The following is a 6,455-nucleotide window of genomic DNA, read 5'->3' as shown; positions in this document are numbered from 1 at the left end:
CATCATGCAAAATGCCAGGCTGAATGAAGCACAAGCAGGAATCAAGATTGCTGGGAGAATATCAATAACCTCAGATATGCACATGATACCACCCTTATGGCAGAAAAGGAAGAACTAAAGAGCCTCTTGATGAAGGCAAAAGAGGAGAGTGAAAAAGCTGGCTTAAAACTCAACATTCAAAAAACTAAGATCATAGCATCTGGTCCCCTAACTGCATGACAAAAGGGAAAAAGTGGAAGCTGTGACAGATTTTCTTTTCTTGGGCTCTGGTCCCATCACTTCATGGCATATAGATGGGAAACAATGACAGATTTTATTTTCTTGGGCTCCAAAATCACGGCAGATGGTGACTGCAGCCACGAAATTAAAAGATGCTTGTTCCTTGGAAGAAAAGCTATGACCAACCTAGACAGCATATTAAAAAGCAGAGACATTACTTTACCAACAAAGGTCCATCTAGTCAAAGCTATGGTTTTTCCAATAGTCATTTATGGATGTGAGAGTTGGACCATGAAGAAGACTGAGTACTAAAGAATTGATATTTTTGGAATGTGGTGTTGGAGAAGACCCTTGAGAGTCCCATGGACTGCAAGGCGATCAAACCAGTCAATCATAAAGGAAATCAGTCCAGAATATTCATTGAAAGGAATGATGCTGGAGATGAACCTCCAGTATTTTGGTCACCTATTACAAAGGACTGACTCATTAGAAAAGACCCTGATGCTGGGAAAGATTGAAGGCAGGATAAGAAGGGGACAGTAGAGGATGAGATGGTTGGATGGCATCACCAACTCAGTGGGCATGAGTTTGAGTAAACTCCAGGAGTTGATGATGGACAGGGAGGCCTGGCGTCTGCAGTCCATGGGGTTGCAAAGAGTCAGGCACAACTGAATTACTGAACAACAAATATTTTGGGTGAGGGGAGGAGGTGTTCTAAGTAACACCATGGTCTAGAGTAGCTCTAGAAAGCTTATTATTTGGCTTTTTCTTTTCGATGATTAATAACTATCTCCCAGCTTGGTATTCCAAAGCTGATTGCGGCCTGATCTCTAATTCTAGTTTGTTTATAAAAATTGCTATTTCTCAACACTAGCATTGTTAAATAAGAAACCTACCTTCACTGACTGAATCAGCACAGGAACTTTTAATATGCATTAAATGGAAGTAACCCTGCAGGTCAAACTTATACTCACCCGACTATTCTATAGTGATACCTATCATTTTGGTTTTCCTTTTTAATCAAGTCAGGCTTTTATATATGTGTTGATTACATGATTTCCCACAGGACTGTTTTTTAAAGAGTTGAAAATTTTATTTTCACATTTCACAATATAAATGAAAATTACTTTTTTTTTGGGGGGGGTGTCGCATTACTTCCCTCCAAAACTACTCTCATTTTGATAGGAAGGGGGAACACGTTTTCCTTGTTATTCTCTTAGGAAACACCCCAAGTCACAGCACCATGATCTTCTGATGAAGATCATGCTTTACATAAAGCAAGTAATGTAAAATTGATATGAAGAGGCTCTCCAATCTCTTTATCTTTCTGGTCAGGTCTTTCCTCGCCAGGTGGGCACCATCATGAGACAGGCAGAAGGTCTCATCACTGGGGGCCCAGGCATCATGGGTATGTGGCTTCCCATAGGCAGCCTCATTCTAGGAGCAGGTCCCACTGGCATGATCCCAGGAGGAGGAGGGCTCATCATTGGCATCATGGGAGGGCCCCCCATGTGGGGTGCTAGCTTCATCCCTGGGCAGGAGGTCCTGGGAGACTGGGGGGAGGTGGGATCATTGCCCCTGCAGGAGGAGGAGCAGAGAATGGAATAGAAGGTATCTTTCCTTGTTGAAATAGCTGTTGTTTTATCAGTCAGGCCCTGAGTCTGCCCTTCTATGCATTTCTGATAGTAGTCCTTCACATTCTCTTCGTGCTTCCTACCACTGCAGTGTGTCTTTCTCACGGAGGCAGAATCGTGGGTGAGGAATGGATCACAGTAGTCACAATAAAACAGGCATGTTGCTCCGCAGGCCGTTGGCAGCTCTGTTCCCCATAGGATTGTATGTTGGGTGTTTTAGGGAGTGCCTTTCCTCTGCCCCAGATATACTTAAACTTCTGATAATGTAACTTAAGACTCTAATGGCCTCTGTAGTATAAAAATTCTGTGAATAGGAAGTAGAATATGTTTAGCTGCCCAAACTCACTGTAGCTCAAGTTTGTTCAGTTAGGTTGTCTATCATTTTTTTCTTAACAAGGGATGAAGTAGAGGACAAAGATATATATGTTGTTTAGAGTATACATGTCGTTTATATTAATGGAGATATGAAACATACATACTTAAGCTGTCACAGTATCTGTCTTAAGAGCAGTATGCTGCTGCTTAGTCGCTCAGTCATCTCCAACTCTTTGCAACCCCATGGACTGTAGCCCCCCAGGCTCCTCTGCCCGTGGGGATTCTCCAGGCAGGAATACTGGAGTGGGTTGCCATGCCTTCCTCCAGGGAATCTTCCCAACCCAGGGATTGAACCCAGGTTTCCTGCATTGCAGTCAATTCTTTACCATCTGAGCCACCAGGGAAGCCCCAGCCCTTAATTTGTTCTAAAAGACTAAAGAGATCATTCCAGATTTGGATGACCCTAAGATATTTTCCATTGAAATGGGAGGCTTGTTATTAATATTCATAGCAATGCAATTGGCATGACCTTCTTTCCAAATAATGCAATTTTTCAGCTTTTTTCCATGCCGAGTTCCATGAAAAAGATGTCATATATAAGAGATAGTTATATAGACATTATTAGCATGGGGTTTGAATTTGACAGTATAAGGATGGTTTTGTACTAAATTTTTTTCATGAAATATAAACCTTAAATACTAACACTGAAAATATTAGAGAACATTTTAGTATAAAGGATAGTGCTAGACATATAACTAAAGCAAGAGAAGCATCCTCTTGATAAGATGCCTAGAATTCAGAATGTGCCTTTTCATCATAATCATGCTAAGGGTCATTGGAATTGAGTGTCTTGATGGTATCATCTGTAAAATGGAGTTAATGGCCCCTTTTCCTTACTTATCTCACAGAATATGGTGAAAGATAATAGAACTTTGCAAGTAGCCTTACAAAATCATTACACAAATAGAAAGTTTTACTATACCTATGTGGGAATATGTCCTTTGAAACACATTAAGGAAGAGAGTACCATATCTTAGAACTGAGGATACCATTTTATGCAGGTTTCCAAATGTATGACATGGCTGAAAATATTAATCTTATTTGTTATTTAATTTTGTAAGTGAGAATAATTTCTCACTTCTTTCTCATGAAAATATCTAAAATCCCTTTAACATTTCAGAAAATTTAAGTATTTATAATTTTTAATTTCAATAGAAACATTAATTTTCCCACATCGTTCCTCTAAAAGTTCAGTTTTACTTGGAAATGGTTTATCAGTGAATGACTTCTATACAGGGAAAATTTCTCTCCTACACATACTACTTTTAAGCACATTTTCTGAAGTCCATCAACTTGCAGGCCCCCTTCACCCTCTAATTCAATGATATCCTGGCAGACCTTTACCATTTTTCTCTGATCATAGAGAGAGCATTTTTCTCTCCAAGGCTAATCTCTTGATCTTGTTACTCTTTATCCTCAAGCTTTCCACTGTTCAATCCTGATCAAAGCTTTTCCAATGGTATATTGAGATCTCCGTGTTATGTGTTTTCATTATCTTCTATGATAGGAATTTAAGAAATGTGATGAGTAAATAATGGCCAAACTTGAAATTCTGATACTTGTCAAAAATATATATATATGATTTGTTTCACTAGTAAAGTTGCTTTATTATCTTTTTGATTTGTTAGTCTAACCCTACATACCATTAAAAATAAGCAAGAAATTGTGATGGGACAAATTTTGATGTCAAAATGTGTAAAGCATACTTAAGGGTTAACTGTAGTAAGAAATATGTGAATGTTATAGGGAAAGAACAAAGCATTTTTGTTAAATGTACAAGAAGGTGGAAATAAACTGGGACTCAAATTCATTTCCTGTGTGGAAAGATGAACTTTACAAATGTAAATTATTTTATATATTTATTGCACAGTTAAAATCTCAATAAATATTGAGGTTTTCAATAATTTAAAATTAAAATTTACTAAAAATAAAAGCTGGATGGTCATATTCAATGTATTTTAAGTTGTTAAGGTGGGGATTTACCCTGCTGTTTGGTCGCTAAGTCATGTCTGACCCTTTTGTGACCCCATAGTCTATAGCCCGCCAGGCTCTTCTGTCCATTGGATTTCTCTGGCTAGAGTACTGGAGTGGGTTGCCATTTCCTTCTCCAAGGGATCTTCTGGACCCAGGGATCAAACCTGTGTCTCCTGCATTGGCAGGCAGCTTCTTTACTACTGAGCCATCAGGGAAGCCCAGGGATTTACCCTATCAAATATCAAATAACATTATAAAGCCACTGTAATTGAAATATGAGATATTAGATTATAAAAGACATTAGACCTCAGAAATAGAACTAATAATTTCATATATGACAGAGATGAGATCTATTCCTTTTTCCTTTCTAACGTTAGAAACCTATCTACACTTTTAATTTTTGAGTAGCTTCCCTCGTGGAGATTACCCGTTTTATTTTTATTTTTTTGAAGAGTCAATTTTTAATTAATTTATGAATTCAACCTTTTTCACATTTAAATTAATTGATTTCTGTGTATGTATAAATATAAATAATTTTTCATCTTCTTTCATTGAATCTGTTGAATAAATTGTTTGCAAATTCTCTAATATAAAGTTTAGTTTCCTTTATTCCTTTTATTATATTGTCTGTTAAAAAGCTTTTAAAGGTATAAATGTGAAACAGAGTATATTTGGTTAATATCTCGTTTTTCTAAGAGATATTTTAATTGGTTTCACTTCTAATACAACCTGCAGTTGTGCAACTGTAGTTTTGATTTTCGCTTTAAGCCTAAGAGAATTGAGAAGTAATTTTTGTCCGTTGTTGGAATTTTTGTCATTTTTCTTTGATTGCCTTTTTTTGATCATTTGTCTGTACAAGATGTTCTTTTATGGAAGTCAATTAAATTATAATTATTTCTGTTATCAGTTTTTATTAATGAACTATGAAAACATGAAAAGAGATGAATTATCTATTAGGGTGGTATGTGGTTCAATGTTTACTTTATTAATCTTGTTTAAATTCCTATAACTTAATTTTTGATTTTTATTTTTACTTTGTCTATTAAAAAACTGAGAAAGAATGTGTTGAGTTTTCCTACTAATGACGTATTTCTGTTTGATCATCATTGTATTTTTCAGTTTCATTGTGTACACTTTGATGTTAAGTTATTCAGTTCTCAAGTTCTGTGACTGTGTTACTGGATATTTTATGTTTACTAAGATAGACTTTTTTGTGTGTGTTCACAACGTGTCTGATTTTCTGTCTAAAATTAGTACTCTCGTTCCTAGAATTTTTGTTCTTCTTTGCTACTCTAATATTTGTTTCTACTTTTATTTTAAGTGATTTTCTTGTAAACCATATATATTAGAATTTTATTTTTCCTTGTAAAGTTATCAGAGACTTTTTACTGGAAATGTACCATGTATGTATTGCTATAACCCAAGATTATTTGCTTTATTTTCAACATTTTGGGAAATATGTGTACACAGTTTGAACTTGGCCACTTTTTTTAAATCACCTCTTTAATGAAATAAGAACAAAATTATATGTTTTAACTTTCTCCATAGTTAGGAGGAGAAATTTTGCCTACTTTTATTTTCCCCATTCTTTTCTTTTTAAATATGTGTATATAGAACTCTAAAATATTTTAAAATCATATTCTATTCTATATCTTACTCTAGTTTAAGAATAATTTTTCACACTTTTAATGCTGTCAACACATCTTCAGCTATTTTTTTAGATTTAACTTTATAACTAAGCAATTTTGATATTTATCATAAGTTTGCAACCTAGCTCCCCACTCTTGAAACTTAAATAGCAAGCTACTTAAACATAGATGCAGATAGTATTTTAAAGAATGACACATAGATTTAATATTTTCTGAACTTTGACTTTTTCTCTGAATATCACTGTGTTGCTTGTTAATAGAAACAATAATGGCCTAGGTATAAAATTTTAAATCCTAACGTTTTCCCCTGAGGAATAAGAAATATTTAAACCAAAAGAAGGACTATATGTATGGAGTGAAGTCATGATATTGTTGTGTGCTAAAGGGATCAGAGTGAGTCCGTGTAATTCCACAGGGCAAAACCAAGATCAAAGGTAGAAGCTATATAGAAAGTTGGATGAATAAAAAAGTTGATCTCTTTAACACAGAGAGTGTTCTAAAGATAGAGGCAGAGCTGCCTTACAAAATCATAAAATGTAGTACAAGTTTTCCTCCAGTGACTTTGTGCCTCCTTCGTAAGATATTGTGCAGAGGGGATTTATAC

At 35.5% G+C, this 6,455-nt stretch overlaps 1 pseudogene; it reads right to left on the bottom strand.

Moving 5' to 3' along the window:
- Positions 1-1,538: 1,538 nt before the first annotated feature.
- Positions 1,539-6,455, bottom strand: part of LOC104998274 — a 10,937-nt pseudogene continuing 6,020 nt past the window's right edge.

Source organism: Bison bison, unplaced genomic scaffold, assembly GCF_000754665.1.
Source record: "Bison bison bison isolate TAMUID 2011002044 unplaced genomic scaffold, Bison_UMD1.0 scf7180017864326, whole genome shotgun sequence".
Lineage (NCBI taxonomy): Eukaryota > Metazoa > Chordata > Mammalia > Artiodactyla > Bovidae > Bison > Bison bison.
The sequence above is the reverse complement of the archived record's forward strand: the minus strand, read 5'-3'. Positions and strand labels throughout refer to the sequence as shown.